Source organism: Natrix helvetica (assembly GCF_964273705.1).
Source record: "Natrix helvetica genome assembly, chromosome: 1".
Taxonomy (NCBI): Eukaryota; Metazoa; Chordata; class Lepidosauria; order Squamata; family Natricidae; genus Natrix; species Natrix helvetica.
The window spans coordinates 291,917,298-291,939,414 of NC_138548.1; the positions used below are offsets into that span (position 1 = coordinate 291,917,298).

At 46.0% G+C, this 22,117-nt stretch overlaps 1 protein-coding gene across 3 annotated transcripts in view; it reads right to left on the bottom strand.

Annotated features, from left to right (window-relative positions):
* RNF44 (ring finger protein 44) overlaps nt 1-21,621 on the bottom strand; it is an 83,922-nt gene extending 62,301 nt beyond the window's left edge. Inside the window, exons 1-2 of one of the 3 annotated variants that reach the window (XM_081967895.1) lie at nt 21,320-21,621; nt 15,962-16,140 (exon numbers count right to left, since the gene is read on the bottom strand). The gene's annotated coding sequence lies outside the window, so the exon portion shown is untranslated. Of the gene's footprint in view, nt 1-15,961; nt 16,141-17,178; nt 17,203-20,842; nt 20,912-21,319 lie in introns of those variants that run through there. The other 2 variants (XM_081967896.1, XM_081967897.1) reach the window with 2 other exon arrangements.
* Between the last annotated feature and the right edge of the window lie 496 nt (nt 21,622-22,117).

The window sequence follows — 22,117 nt, forward strand, 5'->3', positions numbered from 1 at the left end:
CGATGGGCTGACTCGGATTGGAGTCATTTCCCTCAGCGGAAGGGGTGCCCCCCTCCCCGCGAAAGGGTCGCTCAGACTGACCTTGGTACCTCCCCCTGTTCTGATAAAAAGGATGATGGCCCTGCCTGTCAGACCTATAAGGGGCATACCGCTGGTGTTGATAATCTGGTTCAGGATGGTAAGAAGAAGGCCTATGGTAAGGAGCCGGATGGGAGTCCTGCTTCTTGGCGTTGTTCTCCATGAGAATTGGGTCAAGCCATTCCCCAAAGAGATTGGGGCCGGAGTAAGGGGTCACTGCCAAATTCCATTTGGACTTGTTGTCCATTTGCCAGTTACGGAGCCATAAGAGGCGTCACGATGTTACTGAGGTGGACAAAGTCCGGAAAGCAAATTTGATAAGAGTCTCAGGTGGCATCCGCCGAAAACTGTGTAGCCGAAATAATTTTGGTGAGGTCTTGGTGAAGACGCTCATCCTGAATTGGGATGCGGTCTTGTAACTGAAGCAGCCACATAACTATGGTGCAATTAAAATAGGACGCTGCAGCGGCTGATTTAATAGCCCAGGCGGAAGCGTTGAAATTCTTACGTAAAGTAAGTTCCACACGATGTCCTCAGGCTTTAATTTGTTAGCCACATCACCTGAGACCATGGTAGAAGCGTTAGCGAGAAGGGTAATGGGAGCGTCCACTGTCGGCAATTGGAGGGCCTAGGAGAAAGCCTGCTCCATATTATAGAAGCAGCAGTCATTACTCCCAGGATTGGGCAAGGAGGAAGTTCGAGCCCACTGGTTCTTAACCACTTCCAGAAAGAGAGGAGGGGCTGGAACCTGTTCCTTATCCATATTGAGATTGATAAACATAGCGAGGTTGGGATCCCTATGTTGGGAAACAGGTGGACCCCAGTACCAATCTGAGTAGTCTTCTTTGCCTTATGCAGAAGAGGCTTAAATGCCGGGGGCGCAGAGACCAGGAAAGGCTGGGGGATCAGGAGGGATGGTGTCCTCGTCCACAGAAAACCCCTGGTTGTGCCCCCTCCTCTAGTACTGAGCCCTCGCTGACCACTGATGGAGAAGAGGCCCTAGGTGGACCCTGACCATGGGAAGAGGAAGGAGACCTAGGGTGCCTGGAGTCAGAATGAGGTCTTGCCACCCCTTGTGGAGAACGCTCTCTCTGGGAAAGACCTGAGGTAATACCCTTGGAGATTGCAGAGGAAATGAGTGTCCTGATGCTTTCAGGTAGGAGCTCAAAATCTTCCAGTTCCTCCTCCGAGGGCCTAAGGGCTGCATGACCTTGGGGTGCCAGGTGTGAGACCGGGAGATAATCTCTAGACCCCCCTTCCAATGGATCCCTAACCCCTTCCCTATACGATCTCGGAGAGATGGGGGGGAAGGTGAGGCCACCTGTCTGCGAGGCCTAGCAGGGGAGACAGAAGGAGAGGAAGGGCTGAAGCCTCTGGGAGGTGAGGCAGAGTGGTGAGAACTGGGCCTTACTGGGGATCTGGATCTGTCAGGAGAATTGGGCCTGGCAGCCTGAGCTTGTCTTTCTGCCCTGGCTACTTGTTTTTCCAAGGCCCTCTGACTTCTTAGCTCATCCCTCACAGCAGCTGTAGAGGGGCCCGGGTCAGCAGATGGTCTGGTAGCCGCTGCCCTGGTTCTCATTCTGCCCTGGGGTTCCTCTGCCATCTCATTGTGGGTCCCCACTGGGGCCTGCGCTGACTCGGGAATTGTGGAGGCTATGCCTCACTCACTTGTCTCAAGTCTGGTGGTAGACTGTTCATGGGACCGCCGGCCTCAATTAATGGCTGCGCTGTGGACGTAAGGCACTGGATAGCTGCCTGCCAGCCTCGATTAATGGCCGCGATGCAGGCCTCTGCTGCAGAAAATGGCCACCTCCATGAGGTCGCTCCAAAATGGCCACCGCACCTTGTGGCAAAAAGAAGAGGCCGCCTGGAGAAGTTGGCTCTGAGGCAATGGCCTCACGGCGAGCCAAGTCCCCTGCTCTCTGAAAGGCCTTCTAAAGCCGCAGCTGCCCTCTCAAGCCGCAGAGTGCTGTTTCCGAGCTGCGGCAGGTTCTTCAATTAATTACGCGGCTCTCTTGAAGCCGCAGCAGAGCTTTGAAGCTGCGGCGGGGTTTTCGAGGCCGCAGCAAGGCACTTGGGGTCGCGGCAGGACTTTGAAGCTGCAGCAAGGTTGTTGGAAGCTGCGGCAAAGCTTTGAAGCCACGGTAAGGCTGTTAAAGCCACGGGGCTCTGTAGACAGTTATCCCTCAGAGCTGTGCCTGGAGAAAGTGGGGCGAGAATGACACCAGGCAGCCCTATAGTAGCCATAGAATAATTCTGTGTCTCTCTTCCAACAGAATAGCTAATATTTCTATGTCTTAGATTATATTACCTAGCACAGGTGTAGAAGGTGCCAGGTTGTATCTCTCTTCTCCATCCCCACATCCCACCTTATAGCATTTGATCTTTATGTATTTTAATAATTATGTACTTTAATGAAATTCACTTTGGACAAATTTAGTATTTTCTAAACACAATAATTTGTTATGAAACAAAAAATATGATGGCTACCAGCTTAAGTGATTGTTTTAAAATACCGAAGCTTCTTTGTAGAAGATAAGCCTATGGACAAATGAAGCTGCCTTGATCTCAGGTAATTTATATCCGTGATCAATAAATGTTGAAGGTAAACAACAAGAAGTGACAATTATATCACCTCCCATTTATTCTTAGGGAAATTGATCCCATCTGAAAATAGCACTAGACCAGAAAAGACCCTTAGCCTGTTCCAATGGCATTCTTACATCATTTGTTTTCTATTCCTATTTATATATTTCTATTATTGTTTTGATGCTTGGACTTGTTCTGATTCATTTGATTATTGTTTGATTTATGGTCCCTATGTAAATTAATCCTTCAGTCTTCATATTATCTTCCTAGGAGCCAAACAATCCTTCAGTTTGTCTAACTGTAGAGAAAGTAAAACACTATCAGGAGCTTTCTTCCAGGAAAGGCACAGGTCAGGGATAAAATGTGGTTTCACAGCAGAATTGTGGTTTTCTTGGATCTGAACCCTTTGTACTTTCCCAGGCCCTGTCATTCTAGTAATTGATAAAAATCCAAGTCATATTTTTGTGAATTTAGATTTCACCATGTAGACTCTTTCCAGGAAAAATATGCAGTATTATATCTTAATTTTTAGAAAAATTGAATTTTCTATTCTGTTTTATTAAATATTTTGTAGTTTGCATGACTAACTTTTTTGTTTCCATTTACTTATTGATTTCTCACTTTAGTATATTGTGAGAAAACTATTTTCCCATGACAGCTATTATAATTGACATTAAATTAACACTAACGTATTGTACCCAATCTCAAGCCATTATTTTTCCTAATCCATATTTGAAATTTGCTTGCAGTTATTAATTAAAATCTTAATTAAAAAGAATGAGAATGACCATTGGCTTATTTGAAGGGTTGTTTTCTAGGCACTACGAAGGAGAGTCCAAGTGTGGTTAAATACAGCCAATCTGCCCAGGACTGAATTGAAACTTTTAGCCACGCCTCTGGTGCTGACCAGTCTCCAGTTTTTTTCAATGAAGGAGTGGAACTGTTGTGCGCTGAGAAGTCAAAGAACGAAGTCCATATGATAAATCCAAAACAAGTCTGCAACTATGTCCATATGTCCAGTCTGAAAAGTCTGCAACGAATAACGGAGATAGATCCCAGGATGGGCTCTTCGCAGCGCCCAGAAAACAACCCTTCAGGTAAGCCAATGGTCATTTTCCTGGGCGCTGCTTGGAGAGTCCAAGCATGGGACATACCCAAGCTAAATGTCACTAGGGCAGAAAACTGTCGAGTCCAGGGTCTCTCCGCTGGTATAAATGCCTGAAGAACCTGTCTCCCAAATGCCCCCTCCACAGAAGCAAATTTCTCCAATTTGTAGTTCCGAAAAAATGGAGACAAGGAAGTCCAAGTTGCCGCCCTGCAAATCTCCTCTGATGATGCCTGGGTTGCCCAGGCCGCTGTGGCGGCGCTTCTCGTAGAATGTGCGGTGATATGGCATGGCACCGGCTTGGACTGGAGAACATGGCAAAGGTAATGCATGCCCGCAGCCAATGCCCAATGGTAGGAGAGGAAACTTTGCGGCCTTGGGATGTCAGTTGAAAAGATACGAAGAGCGATTTGGAACGCCAGAATGCAGCCGTGCACTTGATGTACTTACAGAGCGCCCTACGAACATTGAGCATGTGCCATCTTTTCCCTTTAGGATGTTTGGGTTGCGAACAAAAATCCGGGAAGATGACCTCATGGGCCCAGGAGTCTATCTTTGGAATAAATGTCAGGTCCAGTCAAAGGACAACCCTGTCCAGTTGTATCAGACACAAATCCTCCCAAACCGACAGGGCTGCCAACTCCAAATATGCTGCGCAGAAGTGATGGCAATCAAGAAGGCGGTCTTAAATGTCAAATGCTTAAGACTGGTGGACCATAGTGGCTCAAATGGCAGGCCAATTAGGGCCCGTAACACGACATTGAGATCCCACCACAGATATCTGTGGACAACCAGAGGTCTCAAGTTGGTTGCTCCTTGCAGGAAACTAGGGATGATGGGATGACGACCAAGAGACGAAGGCTCTTCAGGGGCTAGAATCATGGACAAGGCAGCCACCTAATGCCTGAGTGTATTAGGCACCAGGCCCTGGTCCAGTCCGTCTTGCAAATAGTCCAATATTTGTGGAACTGGAGCCAAGATTGCCGTCACGCCATGAACTCTGCACCAGTTGTTGAAAGACCTTCAGGTGGCGTCGTATATCCTGGTCATGGAAGGCCATCTGGACACCTGAATAGTGTGAATGACCTTGGTGGAGAGTCTGCCCCTACTCAGGAGGTCCCTCTCAAGTGTCTCTCAGGCGGCTAGTTGTAGCCACTGGGGCTCTAGATGTTGAAGCACCCCCTGGCTGAGAGAGATCTCATGTTGGGAAATCCGCCAAGAAGGGTTGATGGAGAGACTCACCAGGTTGTCGAGCCAGGTTCTTCTGGGTCAGAAAGGTGCCATGAGCAGGACCTCCGCTCCCTCCGACAGGATCTTCTGAAGTACCCCGGGGAGAAGAGGCAATGGCGGGAACGCTATAGGAGTCCTGATAGCCACATACATTGAAGAGAATTGATCCCCTCAGCTTGCAGGGTTTGAAACCTGGCAAAGAACCTGGGAAGGTGTGTGTTCTCTAAGGTAGTGAATAGGTCAACTAGCGGCCGGCCAAACTCTGAGACAGTTGGTGGAACAAGTCCGGATGCAAGCGCCACTCCAAGTGGTCGCTGTGGCCCTGCTAAGCCAATCTGCTTGGATGTTGTTTACCCCGGATATGTGCTCCACCTGAATCGAGCACAGGTGTCTTTCTGCCCACTTTCCCAGGCATTCGGCTTCCGCCATCAGAGATCTGGATCGCATGCCCCCCTGGCAGTTTATGTGCACCTTTGTCACCACATTGTCTGTAAGAACCATCACATGGTGCCCCTGGATGCTGTTGTGGAATTGAATAAGGGCGAGTCTCACCGCCCTCAACTCCAGCCAATTGATGCTGTGTGTTGCCTCGGCAGTCGACCACCTGCCTTCCGCGATTTGGCTGTGTAGGTGGGCTCCCCAGCTGAAGAGGCTGGCGTCCGTCGTGACAGTTATACCGTCCAGCTCCTTGAAGAAGGTGCCCTTCGCTAGGGTGGGGGACAGCCACCACTTGAAGGATTGACGCACCTGAGAAGAGACCGGGATCAATGCTGGAGAATTGCTCTCGTTGGCCCGTTGATAAGGTAAGAGATGCCATTGGAGCCGCCAGGAATGGAGCCTCGCCCAAGGCACGATGGACAGGCAAGATATCATTTTGCCTAAGGGCTGGGACAATTGCACAATGATGGCTTGAGGAGACAACTGTACCTGTTGAATCCGGTCCCTGATGCTCGCTATCCGCTCCGGTGAGAGGTAGACCTGGCAGCAAACAGTGTTGATTATGGAGCCGAGGTGCTGCAGCCTGGTGGTCGGCTCTAGATGACTTTTTTCTAGATTGACCAAGAACCCGTGGTCCTGGAGGATTCTCATTGTGTACTGCAGGTCTTGCTCCACCTGTTGGCGGGCCGATGACTGGATGAGAATGTCGTCTAGGTAGCATTGAAGCCACACTGGACGAGATCTGAGGAAGACTGCTACCGCTGCGAGGATCTTCATAAACGTCCTTAGGGCCAATGACAGGCCAAACGGAAGGGCCCTGTAGTGGTAGTGGCTGCCTGCATAAAAAAACCTCAGGAACCTGCGGTGAGCCTCACGAATGGGGACATGAAGCCTCTTTGAGCTCTATTGATGTTAGAAGATCTCCTGGCCTGATGCAGCCCAGGATTAACTGGAGGGACTGCATCTTGAATCTTTTGTATGCTATGTGATGGTTTAGCTTTTTTAAATATAATATTCCCCTCTATCCACCTGAGTTCTTTGGGATAAGGAAGAGTATGGAATAAAACCCTGTCCCTTCCTGACCGGGTGGAACCGGTTCTATGTCCCTGAGATGAAGGATTTCCTGCTCCATAAAAACATTCTTGACAGGACAAGAGGGGGTAGGGCACCAAATGAAATGGCAAGGAGGGGATAGGAACTCTAAGGTCAGATCTATGTGAATTGTTTGGAGGACCCACTGGTCCGATGTGATCCGCTCCCACTGGGCGTGGAACAGTTGAAGACGCCCTCCGTTGATGGTCATTTATACCGCCTGAAGGGCCTGGAGCCAGCACCACCACCCCGCAAAAGGGACATTTGGAAAAGTTCTGCTGGCCCCCCGTCACAAAAGGGCTGACGGTTCTGAGACCTGTCCATGCCCTGAGAGTATGGGTGCTGGAAGGAACTGGAGCTGCAGGAAGGCTCCGTGTTCTGAAAGGGCTGCCTTCTGTGGAAGTTTGGACGCTTATGATCAGAATTTTTAGTGACTGAAGGCATGACCTTCTTTTTGTCCTTATTTTCAATAAGGACCGGATCTAGGGCGTCCCCAAAGAGCTTGCCCCCTTTAAAGGGTGCAGAAGCAAGCTTCCATTTTGACCTCATGTCCACATTCCAGTGTCGAAGCCATGAGACGACGGGTGGTGACGTTGGAGGCTAAAGCCCTAGACGTAAACATAGCGGCGTTCAGGGTGGCGTCAGCCATGTACTCTGTTGCCGCAATGATCTTGTTGACATCCTGCCTCAATTTGGTATCCCCGGCCGGGAGTTTGGCGAGCAGCTGCCTCAATCACAGGAGAGAGGCCCTGAAGAGGAAGGACGCAGAGGTAGACATCTTAACCACCCAAGCCGCCGCCTGATGAGTCTTATGGCAGGCTTTTTCTGCTCTTTTGTCCTCTGCTTTGAGCCCCTCCAGGAGGTCAGGGGGAAGGACTGAGGAAGAGGTGAGTGCCACCACGGGCGTGTCCACAAGAGGCAACTTCAGCAAGTCCTCCAGACTCACATCCACCGTGTATAACTTCCTGTCGCTACCATTGGAGGTGGCAAGGGTGCCTGGTTGTGCCCATTGCTTCTGCACAATGTTGAGGAACAATTTTGGAATAGGAACAATTTCCTGTGCTGAACCGGTTCCTCAAAGGGACCCTTACTAAGGTCCCTGGGATCTGGGGCTGTCTGATCTGGGGGAGAAGAACCCAAACGGGTCAAGGCCTTAGCCTTATTTAAAATAGTCTTGAAGTGAGCTTGCTTAAAGAAACCAGTAAACGCAGGTTTGTCAGGGAGAGCCCCTTCGTCCCCCAAGAATTCAGGTTCTGGGTCAGGAGGGATGTCCTCCTCCCAGGATGAATCCTCCCAGGCCAGTGAGGAATGTGGAGAAAAAGGGCATTGGTCCTGAGGGGCCTCGTGGGGTGCATCAGGGCGGGACCTGGTGGGCATTTGGCCTGCTGCTGCATGCCTGTTGCTATCCCTTGGGAAATGGCCTGGCAATGACCTCCTGCATCTCTGCAGAGAGACCGGGCCCCCGATCCTCCACAGGCCAGGCCCTGATGGGGGGGCTGAACGATCGGCTGTTGGGGTGCTAGGGGACCCACAGGCGCTAACTCCTCCTCCGGCTCCGAAGGGCATGCAAAGAGGGTGGCCTGGTCAGCCATCAAAGGCCCTGGAGAATTTGCCATGGTGAGGGAAGCAGTAGGGGAAAACTCCTGCCCTTCCTCCTCACTATCAGATGCAGGATGCCCCTGACTAGGCTGGGCCTTGGGTGAAGGCTCCCTAGGGGAGACCTGCCTGGAGGCCTGGGCCTGCTGCTGGGCTATGCTGAACTGCTTTTCTAAGGCCTTCTGGTGCCGGATGGCGTCCCTGGCTAGGCCTGAGCACTGCTTCTGCCCCTGCCGGGAATAGGGCTTGCTCCCTTTAATGACCTCCCAGGCTGCCTTGCTAGCTCATCTAGAATAGGTCCTGCCGGTGGAGGGGCCCGGCTGTGCTGGATCCTCAGGGGCCCGATCTACCATGACTGATGTTGTTCAGGAGTAATTGATCAAGTCAGGGAAAGCCTCCACTCACCACCTTCACAGCTGTGAAGGACTTGGCCGTAGCACTCTGAATGAGAGGCACTGAGGGCAGCAGGAGCAAGATGTGGTAAAATCAGGTCAAAGAACCTTCGGTGCGAGCCTCAGCAGCACCCACGCAGGTCGATTGTATAGGAGTATGACTCAGGATGGCCAACAAAACCTCCTCTGCCACTATTGCTGAATCACAAGTCACAAAGAGAGGCAGACTCGCGGGAGGGCCGGACAGGAGAGCTCCGAGTGACGACCTGCAGAGAGCCAGGCGACCAGGCAGCTGCAGAGATTCGCACAGGAAAATGAGCAACCAAAATGGTGGCCGTCACTTCCGACCTCCTCAAAATGGCTGCCGGAACTCAATTTGAGATTCCCTGAGGCTCCGTGCCAGCCGCCTACTCCTCTAGGCAAGCGCAAAGACCACAGCGTGGAGACCAATCACAGCGGGGATTGCTGCGATCACGCGGGCGTCGGAACGCTGACCCACGCACCTCCGCTGACAGCTGCCTGTAGCCCCGCAGCACCCGGGCAAGCCCAGGACACCAGAGAGACTAGGAAGAGTGAGGAAGGGAAAAACAAAAACAAAAGAAAACCCAACGAGGCAAAAGAAAGAAATCTCACCAAGTCTGCTCTCTAGAATAAGAAAAAAAATAGTTAAAAGAAACAATGGAGAGTCCAAGCAATGTACTAGGATTGAAGAGAAACTTGAAGCTTGAAGTCCACTGGGCTGACTGAATTGAAAAAAACTGGAGACTGGTCAGCACCAGGGGCGTAGCTAAAAGTTTCATCTCTGTTAGTGAGAATTAAGTCCAATATGGCTGATCCCCTTGTTCCCTTCTCTACTTTTTGGAAAACAAGGTTGTCTGCTAGGTTTGTTAGGAAACTGTTGGATCTTCCACTTAGTGCAGAGTTTGTCTCCCAGTTGATGTCAGACTAGTTAAAATCCACCATTATTATTGTGGTGTGCTTCCTACATGCCTTAGTTAGCTTACTAGCAAAAAGTTCATCTATTTCCTCTGTTTGGTTGGGTGGCCTATAGTATAGACTTATGGCAATGTCATCCCCCCCCCCCCTTTAACATTGATCCAAATGCATTCAAGATAATTTCCATCATTGTTGTGCTCTATTTCTATAGGGATATAGTTATTTCTTTTATATAGTGCACCTTCACCTCCTCTTTTATTTGGTCTATTTATTTTAAATAATTTAAATCCTTCTAGCTGTATGTTCCATTTGTGGGTTTCATCCCACCAAGTTTCTATAATGGCAACAATATCATATCTGCCCTCATTTACTTGAATTTCTAATTCACCCTGTTTATTCCTCATACTCTGTGCATTGATATATAAACATTTTATTTATTTATTTATTTATTTATTTATTTATTTATTTCTTAGATTTTTAGACCGCCCCCTCTCCCAAAAAGGGACTCGGGGCGGTGACTTCCGGTGGCGCCGCTAGCCTTGGAGGACGCTCCTTCGGGAACGCCAGCCCCGTGTTTGAGTAACAAGCTGCTAGGACAGCATAAATCAGCTGTCCAGCAGTTTGAAAACCCCCCTCGGGAAAAGAGGGGAAGGTGAGCTGTCTGGAATAGGGTAGAGTTCCCCAGCGGCCCCAGAAGTAATTCTGTGGCGTGAAGGGTGTGAACTCCCCAGGAAGCCCGACAATCTCCTCATCTCGGGACGCTTTCTTCCTCTTATCTCTTATTCTTTTTGGTATCTGTTTCAGAATGGTTATTTCTTTGTCCTTATATCTTAAAGGTTCCCCCCTTTGAACTCCTAGAATCTCATCTCTTGTAGTCTTTCTAAAAAATTTAACATGAACTTCCCTTGGAACATTGTGTGTTCTAGCATATGCTGAATTGATTCTGTATGTCAAATCCATATCCCACCCTAGCTGTTGCTTATCTCTTTTAGTATAATTGGCTAGCATTGTTATCATAATCTCCCTTAAGTCTTCACCCTCCATTTCAGGTATGTTTTGAAATCTAAGAAAAAGAGACATTCTTTCAAATTCCATTTTTTCCATATAATTCTCAATTCCAACATTTTTTTTTGTAAAGCCTTCATTTCTTCTCCCACCCCCACAGCCCCCTCCTCCAGAGCCTCTATTTTCTGGCTATTTTGTAAAGTCTGTTGTTTATTCTCTCTGAGTTCTTCCCTTAAGTCAGCCAGCTGTTTTTTTATTTCATCCTGTCCCTTTAAAATTGACTGGAACATTTGTTGAAACATTTCTTGAGATTGCTGTTCCCCCTCCGGGGCCTTTGGTTGTAAAAAGGAAGATAGCTGTGTTTGTTGTGGAACAGGACTTGAAACACAAGAAGATGGAGCCGATGCTGGTTTAGGAATAGGAGCCTTTTTCGCAGGCATTGTGAAGTTCAGAGAAAGTTTATAAGTCTGGACAGAAAAGATGGCGTCTACAGGAGCGCGCTGTTGGGCGGGGTCTAAAGGCACACAAAATCCAGTGTGGGATATCAGTCTTCAATACAGCTCCCCTCTGGTTGTAGTCAATTTTCCCCAATCCAAGTAAGATTATATAAAGAGATCCCTCTAGGGTTCACCAGGGTTTTATAATTCCAACCCAGGAGATTTTTCAAAGACAACAGTTCATTTGTAACGGCAGCAAAGACGGGGGGGGGGGGGGGATGCCATTTTGGCTCAGCTCTCAGGAGATCGGAGGACAATCATTCAGAAAGTTTCCATTCATAGTTAACTTTCTTTCAGTTAACTTTCTTTCTTTCGCAATTGTTCAGGAAAGCCATTAGCCCATTGCTTGAAAGAAGTGAATATCAAAGATTTTTTTCCCAGTTTTCTCTCTCTCCTCCAAGAGAGTGAGAAGTCGTTTAAAGCCGCTTTTCCGAGAGGGGGGGGAAACCCCCCTCTCCAATCTCAACACTTTACCAAGATCAAAGAGTCTTAAGAGAGCTGCTAATCCTTGTTTACTCAGTTGTTCAAAGGGGTAGGAAAAAGACCCCGGGGGAATCCCCAGCTCACCGCATTTCTGCTGTTGCCTTCACATGGAGCGTTTTCTTCCGATCTCCTCAGTACGAAGGTGCACATGGCACCCCCCAAAAGCCTCCCGATGCCTAGGGCAAAACTGGCAGCCCCCCTGCAGCCGCCGCCGCTCCAGGGGGCTCCAGCAAGCCGCCCCCTCGGCAGGACGCCCCTACAAGGCTTCCTGTGCCCCCCCGTGAGTCTTCCTGGCCCCACCAGGATGGCGAGCGGTTTCTGTGTCCGTCGTCCACAGAAACCGGAAGTAGAACTTGGTCCCTTTCTTTGATGGATGCAAACCATCACTTTTGTATAATTTTTCATGGACCAGCTGCAGACATCATGACTAATAAAACCAAAGCCTTCCCTTTTACACCACTCCTTTAGATAGGACAGCAATTTTTTGTTGCTTATGTAATTTAGCATTTATCTAGCCACTACACTCAGAAACATATTTTTTTATATAATACTTGAGAGGCATAATAAAGCCATAAAACATGGCATATGAGTAAATCTACATAGCACACAATTGTTGCCTTTTCATTGTGATAAATTTTTTAAAGGTACACGGTTCCTGCTTTCCAAGGACAACTTTCTTAGCAATAAATGTGATCTTACAAACAACCAGGCCCTGCGCAGGGTGAGCAGTTTTATTTTCAAGATAATTAATCCTTCCTTTCTGTTGTATTTGCAGATCTTGCCTCAGCAGGATGCTGTGGCTTTCATGGGTAATTTCCCCTCTATTTCTGACATTAGGTAAGATTTTCTGTAGAAAAATTCCTCCCACACCTCTATGCCTGTTCATGTCTGCTGAGACATTACTGAGGCTTGGCATTGTATGGGAGAACATCCTCAAGTGATAATTACAACCAGCACTACAATTGCTCATGGAGAAATATAGGATTTACATTGAAGTAAAGATACAATAAATCAGGAAAGCATCTTGGTATTCAACTTCTTTTGAAGAAAGTGAAGGGAGGTTGATGGAACTGTACATTTTCCACGGTCTTACTTGCTAAGACTAGACCATGATTGTTCTGGACCTCCCATTAAGGGTAGCATTAAGTCCACTAGACTTAGTTTATAGAGTGTTGGGAAATATGAAGAACTATGGCAGGAGATATGAAGAAATTCAGATGAAGGAAGATAGAAGATTGATGGTATGTGTGGGTGGGGATTATCTTCTGCTCATGGAGAAGTAATCATAATTTCAGCTGACTGTCTTTTATGCAGCATCTGTGAACACAACCCAATAGTTCAACATAAACAGCAACTTTATGTTGCCATCCCTTTAGCTGTCCCTTCAGAGCAAAGAAAGGACTTTGGGTATATCTGTCATGGCTGCAGACAATGGGTGGAATCAACTTCATAAAACTAATGTTCAGCGTGTTAAGACTGGTATTTCCTATGCCAAGATGTCGCTATATGTAAGTCATTCAGACATTTATTGCACAAGCAACTTGTTACTCAGCTGCTTCTAATTAAAACGCCTTAATAATTTATGTGGAAAAGGAATATTGTCCAATTCAATAACTGTTTTAAGGTGCAGTTAAATGACCATGTTGTCTTTCTTTTGCTTTTTTAAAGATGTTTTTTAAAAATTCTCCATTAAAATGTCTGGATTGGTATTTCATACTCTTTCCAATTACGTAATTGATTTTATCATAGATAACATTGCAGTGCCACACACTAATGCATAATGGTGTGAACAGAAGAATTGAGAAGTCACATAGCTATATGTAAAGATGAGCAAAGTCCCCAGTGACTACCTATATACCTAAAGAGGTTTTTTAAAAATATTTTGGCAAAAAACTTAAAAGTGATTTACCACTTCTGGACCTTGGACCTTTTCAAAAATAACTTATTCTATTCTATAGTATATCTTTTTGAAGGTCTTCCATCCAAGTATTAATCAGGTCCAATTCCACTTAGTTTTTTTTTCAAGATCCAGCAAGATTGACTGGACCCTGTAAATTGTAAATTGTCTATCCTGCATTTTCACTAAACCAATAACAATCCATCTCCAGGATGCTTTGTTGCCTGTCCTGAAAGCAGTACTTTTTATCTTTATTTCTTATAGACTGGTTAGATAGTCACTTATTCAGTTTCCTTTTATGTATAGACAATGCCTATGAAAGCTTTATATTTCAGAAACACTAGGCTCAAAAGCAAACAGCAGCACAACCTAGAATTATTCTTCTCTTTTTCTTGAAAACATTTTATTCCATTAATCTAAAATGTTTTTATGATGGAACTTTAACTGCATAGTCTAAAAAGTGTTAAATCTTTTCCTGTGTGTTGTTGGAAGATAAACTCTTGTCAAGCACACTACTGGCCTAGAGACTGCTACAGAAACAATATCTATTTTTTTTAAAAAAATGTTTGATGTTGTTGGGAGTTTAATGTCGCTAAACCAGTGGTAGGATTCAAATTTTTTTACTACCTGTTCAGTGGGCATGGCTTGGTGGGCGTGGCATACGAGGCATGGTGGGCGTGGCAGGGGAAGGATACTACAAAATCCCCATTCTCTCCCCACTCCAGGGGAAGGTTACTGCAAAATCCCCATTCCCTTCCAATCAGCTGGGACTCCGGAGGCAGAAAATAGATAGGGGCGGGGCCAGTCAGAGATGGTATTTACCGGTTCTCTGAACTACTCAAAATTTCCGCAATTGGTTCTCCAGAACTGGTCAGAACCTGCTGAATACCACCTCTGAGCTAAACCAACACACATTCATAATCCAGTGTACAACAACTGTATGCTGCCAACTTGCTGAAAGATGATGCCAGCCAGCAAGGAGACTAATCAGTATCAGTCAACACATTTCTAGTAGCAAGGCCAGAAACATATTTGTGTGAAAGAAATGTAGTTTATAGAGTATTAGAGCAGAGATGAGAAGCACAGGGTTCTTCAGATATGCACACAGGAGGCAGTGAATGCGTGGGGGCTGACGGTGTCTGGCAGCAGCAGCAAACCACCAGCCAGCGCACTCTGGGGCTCCTCAGTTTCCACAGCACAGCTGGGGACAGGGCACTGACTGCTGGGCCAGCCCTTCAAAGCAACAGACAGAGGAAGTGGTACAGGGGGAGGGGGGAGGCACATTATCTGACCCACCAGACAGCTGCCTGTCTACCTGCTCCATCCCATTGTCTGTCTTGTTTGCCTGCGGCCATTACAGCTCAGATGGAGCCAGTGGCCACACAGCTGCCCGGCACATCTGGCAGACCGGATCACAGTCTTCCTCTACTGCGTCTCTGCCTCCACCTATTCTTTGGAGGGTCGACCCGGCAATTTCGAAGCTCAGACCCACTTGTGCTGCATGGGTTGCAGAGTCCCGACTACCTTTTGGGGACAGGGATTCCCACCCTTCCCATTCACTGGGGCCATCATTGGTGGGGCAGTGGGTGGAAGGCTCATCCCATGTGTGTGGTAGAGCTGGAAGATGAGGTTGGCCAGTGAGGACCGAGCATGCAGGGGCTGTGGCATGGCAGTGACAGCGACCAGCTGGGTTGCCCTGCCATGATCCCACCTCTGTCTTTGCTCCTAAAGTGGATCAGGCTTGATACCAGCCCTGATCCTGCCTCCCTTCACCGGAGGCACCTGAAATTTCCCCAGGCCTATCCAGCCCCTCCACAGGCAGCCACCGACGTTGAGCTGGCCACAGTACCCTGGCCACGCCCATCCCGTCGATTGCTACCACCCAGCCACGACCATCCCTGCCACTCCCCCCCCGAGAGTAACCACAATGATGATGCAGCGCTCAATGAAATTGAGTTTGATACCTCTAATCTATAAGTAGATATGGTCATCAAACAGAAACTTACTATGAATGTTATACCATGGAGTAAAAATTTATTTCCAACCATTTCTGATATCTGTCCCACATCAATAGTAATGTGACCGTAATAAACCTGTCCATAAGCTTATAAAAGATTTATTGTTGAAGCTCTATAAAGTTCACCAAGAAACTGAACACGTTTTCTTGGCTATATTGGCTTCCTTATAGAAGGCAGTCACAGCAAGTGAGAGTTCCTAGTTGAACCGAGATTATTTCGAAACAACTGGAGAGAGGACCTGCCCAATACGACATGTGGGATTGTGAAGAAATATAAGAGCCACTGACTCGACTGGATAATCCAAACAAATCTCAGAAGAGAAAGTGAAAAATCACTTCCATGATGTTGCTGAGAAGCTAATATGGACACTAAGTGGTCAAGAATTGAGGCAAAATTTACATTTATTTTAATATGGAATGGAGTGCTGCTATTTTAAACCACATATGAATTCTTTAAAAACCAGAGGTGTCATCTGTAGCCCTGCAGCACAATCCCTGTGACATGTTTTAAGGAGGCACATCAAGCCTCTGAATCCCCTCAAGCCCAAAGGAAGAGTGCTGGTTTGCACTGATTATCAACATTAGTTAAAAGAGGAAGCACTGTACCTTCTCCTGAGGTGTGCTGGGCTGCCACAGCTCTCCCCTGGGAATTGTTGCTGGTCAAATGGGACAGGAGGCCACCTATTCACTGCCAGTTCCCATGGTCGCATTGGGGATGTTCACAAGGCAAAAGGTGATGCTGGATCTCACACGCCAAACACAGTTCCTCACTGGTTCTTTGGGATCTGCAAAAAGTGGTGAAACAGCTATTGAACACAAGCTCTGTAATAAAAAGGGTTTTAAGTGTTAAATCAGAACAATCTCTAGAAGAGTTATGCTACTGGGACATCACTGGTAGGCCGAAACACAACAGCAAGAGGTGAAAAAATTCCCACATATTCAGTGATAGACTAAGACTTTCTTCATATTACGTGGTCTCCATTTAAAAGTTCTCCCTGAATATCTAACGTAGTAATTCTGACTTGCTTGTTCATTTCTATGCCTTTTCTGCTTCCTATCTTTCATTCTCTTCTACCACTTTTAATTAAATCTAGTTGTGAATCCAATTTTATCTCTTCCTTTCTTTTAAGAAGCTCAGAGCACTCCAGCTTAATCCACAGGACAACCAAGACACATAACTTAACGATATAAGACAGCAAATAGGCCAAGAAAGCCTGTGGCTGAAAGAGATTTAAACTTTTAATATCTAGATCCAACAAAGAATTAATAGATCATGTTTGACCATACAATGAAATTAGCAAAGAAAGTCATACAAATCCTGCAATGATAAACACACCCATTATTAACTCCACCATCTGGATGAAGTATATATTAAGCTACATCCAGAGTCTCATTTTAAAAACCTAAGAATATACTAACATTTCTTTAAAAACCATTCAAATTAGAATTCAAACCATTACAACTGCTAGCAGTGAATTCCATAGTTTAACTGTGTAAAAAGAAACCCATTTAATTCTGTGACTCCTGAATTATCCTGCATTTATTCACTGGATGACCTCAAATTCTACAACTATGATCAAAAGACTGAGACACTCTTTGCTACAGATTTTCCTGTAGAGGAGACAGTCTTCATCTTAATAAATTATTTGCCTTTTTTGCATCTTTTCATAATATGTGATGATCAGACCCATACGTAATATTCCAACTGTAGCCTCATTTAAGATTTGTGAAAGAATATTGGCAGTTTTATTTTCAAATTAATGATTCCAACCATAAAATTTGTCCTTTTTTAAAAAGCACCTGCATAGAGGATTGATAGTTACCTCAAACTGTTTTTCATGACTCCAAAATCTCTTTCTGGCCAGTTACTGTTTGTCCAGACCACGTTAAAGTGTAGGTGAAACTTGTATCTTTTATGTCAGCAAGCACCACTTTGCATTTGTTGATCTTGAAGCACATTTGATGTTTTGAAGCCCATCCACACAATTAGAAGCAGCCTTTAGGAACTCTTCTCAATCCCCCCCCCCTTTTTTTTTTGGTATCATAGGCAAAGATGATGAGTTCGTAATTTAATCATCCTCTTGAGATATTTTAGACACAAGTTTAAAAAAACAGGTCCAAACATGAAACCCACTTTGCACATCTTGCCAATATGAGAATTATCTGTTATCTTATTTCCTTTTTTTGTAGCTAGCTGCCACTCTATGAGAACACCTATCCTCAGGGGTTTGGGTGAGATAATTTTTGTTCAACATTGGATTTCTGAACATCCAAGTAGGTAGCATCTACCGTATTATAAAGGTGGTATGATACTCACCAAAAAAGGATAGAATATTCTTAAGAAAACATCTTGGTAGAAGCCAAGACAATTTTCTGCACGGCTATGTATTCACCTATTTTTCTCTAATATTTTCAACCATATCCAACAAATGAGATAATAATCTGGAGAGCCAATCTGGTGTAGTTGTTAAGGCAACAACCTAGACATTGGGAGACTGTGAGTTCTAGTGCCATCTTATTTACAAAGTCAGCTGGGTGACCATGAGCACTCAGCCTTTCAACCCTAGGAAGGAGGAAAAACAAACTACTATGAAAAATCTTGCCAAGAAAACTACAAGGACTTATTCAGACAATCACTGGGAGTCAACACTGATTTGAAGGCATACACATAGAGATTATAATCTAACTAGCTCATAATTTCCTTTATTGCTCCTAATTACTTTTTAAAACGACACTTTTCTAGACCTGAAGAACAGATGATGAAGCTAAAAACAATTTGGTTCCAAAAACAGATGGTTATGTTAAAGAAAAATTGGCATTTTTTGAATGAAAAATCCAGCAGTTTCAATTTAAATTCCTTAAATGTATATAAGTGATGAAGCTTCTGTGATGAAGCTCCCACAACCTCTGAATTGGGGTTCAATTGGTTGACTGTTCTCACTGTCAGACAAGTGTCCTTATTTCTACCTTGAATCTCTGCTTGATCAGTTTCCACCCATTATTTCTTGTCTGACCTTCACATGCTTTGGAAAATAGGTTGACCCTCTCTTCTCTGTTACAGCCCCTCAAGTATTGGAACAATGCTATGTCTCCCTTGGTCCTTCTCTTCACTAGACTAGCCATGACCAGTTCCTGTAACCGTTCTTCATGTTTTAGCCTCGGGTCCCCTAATCATCTTTGTTGCTCTTCTCTGCACTTTGTCTAGAGTCTCAACATCTTTTTTATAGTGTGGTGACCAAAACTGGATGCAGTACTAGTACCTCATGTGATCTTGATTGAATCTTGTTAATGCAATTTAGGATTGCATTGGCTTTTTGGTGGCTGCTACACCCTGTTGGCTCATATTTAATTGGTTGTCCACTAAGACTCCAAAATCCTTCTCACAGTTACTGCTATTAAACCTGGTTTCTCCCAATCTATATTTGGTTTTTCCTGCCTAAAGTGTAAGACTTTACTTTTTTCTACATTAAATTTCACATATAAATGCAAAATAAAAGATCAGAACAGGCCCAAGGTACTTTCCCACTTAGAGTGGAATGGCAATCACACCGCCCCTGACTCAAATAATGTTATTATTGGACACTCAGCAGGAGACCTAAAGGTTAGGAGAAGGTACTCTTTTCATCATAACTATTAACTCTACTGCATATCTACTAGTGGCAAATAAAAACTGTCTGGCAACTCACAATGTGTCAATTCATCTAATCATTCCTTGGCTAGCCATTGCTATAAAACCTTTCCATTTCAAGTGGAGTTAACTGACACAATAAAGCAATTATTTTCACTGATCTGCACTGCTATGTCAACTGAGAAAAAACTTCAGAATAACATAATAGGGCATCTAGTGGAACAGCTTTCTTCAACGTGGGACCCTCCAGATACTCTGGGATCCTGATTCTCAAAAGAAAGCTATCTGGGAATTGTGGGAACTGAAATCCAAATACAGATTGGGGAAATCTTCCCGCACCTAAGCCAAGTATCTTCTCAGACATCATCCAAGCCTTCTAGCTGTTCCATTATGTTAAATCTCATGAGTTCTGTGACCTCTAACTGTACAGAGTGGCAATCAGCTAACATATATAATGCATATTTGCCTTCAGGCCTCACCAGACATGACACAGAAAATAATATTGTGCTTCCTATAAAACACTAGTTTTAAATGGAAAAATGTACCAAATCATCATGGCAGTACAGATACTGGGGAAAGCTCAGAGTGTGCCAGCCCCATCTCTCTACATTAAGTTAAGTTTACTTTGTCATTGCACCTCGTACAACAAAATTAAATGCCATCTTTAGTGTACATCATACATAAGAAAAAAATAAAAAATAAAACAAAACACATTCTTCACATTCTACACAATTGAATTGAAAACCCCTGATACTGCATTAATATTGCAGTATTTCACATTTTTAATTGCAGTACTATCACATTAATATTGCACATTCCTTGTGAAGCATGTCAATACCACATGCTTCAAGTTAAACAGAGAAACAAGACAGATAGGAAGGAAGAAAAATGGGTCCCAAGATATAACAAGCTATGCAAAATCCAAGACAGATGAATTCATCGAGGAGCTATATTTTTCTGACTGATAGATCAATCAGAAATTATTGGTAGACCAGTTACTATGTCACAAAATTAAATAGCAATTTTGATTTCTACTCATATTCTCTTTTAATTATTTTAGAATAACAACAGCCCCAGCGCCAACAACTCTTCAAAGCAATATTAAGATTTTTCTCCTTTTGTAGAAATTTCCCATTTTATTTGCTCTCATTTCTAAAACCAAACCTAATAACCAATTACTTTGCTTTCACTTCCTGTGTCTCTCCTCCATTTCAATTCAAACCGTTCAGTTCTGTATCCATTTGGAGAAACCAAGGAAGGAAAATGTTTCGCTCTCATGGAAAAAGCTGCAGTATGTTTCCAGTATTTCCAGGTAGTAAGAGAGCTTCGCAAACTTGGGGAGAATCAAAAAGGAGACGGGCTCTGTTCAAGAGGTGGCTCTTCATAGAACTGGCATCTTGAAATAAAACACCTATAAGGTTGCATCTGCCACATGCAGGCTCCATCATTCGGAACACGCCTCCCACAATTCCCCCTCCCCATGTCATACTATCAGGATTTCATGAAGTTCAAGTCATAGACATCTGGAGAGCAGCAGCAAAGGAAAAGCGCTAGCAGCTTTAGAGGAGCTCATGACAGGAAACCACCAGGGCCATAAACGCTCAAAAAAGACATCCCCTCTGTATAAGAGAGAAAAGGAGGCAAGCTACTTGCAACCAAGAGCCCTCCCCCAAGAGCTACCACTCTGGTTCCTGTTGCCTCCACATGTCCTTTGCATTCACAAGTCACCTTCAGAAATTTGTTTCCCAACACAAACCAGCGACTCGGAGCCCCCCGTCTCGAAATCTGTCATTGCCCGCCAATCACAAACGGAATAAATTGACACACAGCTGCTCTGCGTTTGCTGCAAAACGCCGGACCTGATTTCGGTCAGGCAGTGGCCGTTCATCTTCACCCGGGGGTCGCCCGCAATTTCCTTTCCCATCCCACTCTGCTCTAAGAGAAGAAGGCGGTTTTCTGGGGATTTCTCTCGGCTTTTTGCTCTCAAAGGTCAGGCGAGGGGATCCAAGGCGATGCAGGTGCAAACGACAATCGAGGAGGAGGAGGAGGAAGGAAATGCCCCGAACTGCATTTTTGTTGTTGGGAAGCCGCAGTTTGCAGTGCCCGCCCATTTGACCCAGCAGCATCACTCGCATAACTATCTTTAGCAGAAACCGAACACCACCCAGATTGCATTTTTTAAAAGCGGTTTTAATTATGGCTAAAAAGGGCCTTAACCATCCGGAGGACCGTTTAAGCTTCCCAGTCCAAGCGGCGCGCCCCTCCCTCCCCGTGCATCTCCAGCTCGCAGCTGTGGATGCATACAAGGAGAGCCCTCTTCGCCCCTATCTGCCTACCTGCCTGCTGGCTCCCCTTCTCTGGGTGCAGCTGCACCCCACATAAGCCGTCCTTTCTGCCGTGGTTCCTGGGCGCCGGCTCCGAGCCCCGTGCCCGCGCCCCCCACGGCTGTTTCCGGTCGCTTCTTTGTTTTCCTTCACGCTTGCAGAGGAGCTGCAGCCTCCTCAGAGTTGCCCCCAGAGCCGGGGAGGTCCAAGAAGGCGCCGGCGACCCCGGGTCTCTGGTCCTTTAAGAGCTCCCTGCGCCGCCGGGGTGTAACAAACAGCGCATTTTATTCACAACATTCGGACCTGAGCGCGCGCGCACGAGCCTGGCTGGGGCCAACTGGGGGGGGAGGAGGAGAGGCGCGGCCCCGAGCGCTGCAGCACGTGACCGCGTCCGCCACTACAATTAGCCGAAGCCCACGGCCGTCTCGCGCAGTCGTGCTTGGGCGCGTCCGAGCGAGCTGCACGCGGCACCAGCGGAGCCAAAGCCTACCGAGGGGGTGTTAGCAGGGCGACGTCATGGCAACCATAACCGAGGTGCGGTCAGCGGGACGGTCCTCGGAGGCTCTGTGGGACACGGGGATTATAAGGCACCCGCGCAAGTAAATATACGGAGACCTGCAGGGAGAGGCGGGAAAGATTCGCCCATCTCGGGCATGAACTCTTGTTTTCCTCCCCGGGCGAAAGAATTGTTGCTCCCTCCGCTATTTTAGTATGTTGCAATGTGGAATTGTGCTGAAGGATGAGTAACTATAGTTAAGCGCAGTTGGGTTTTTTTTTTTTTTTTGTTATTCTATAAAATTTATCCAAACA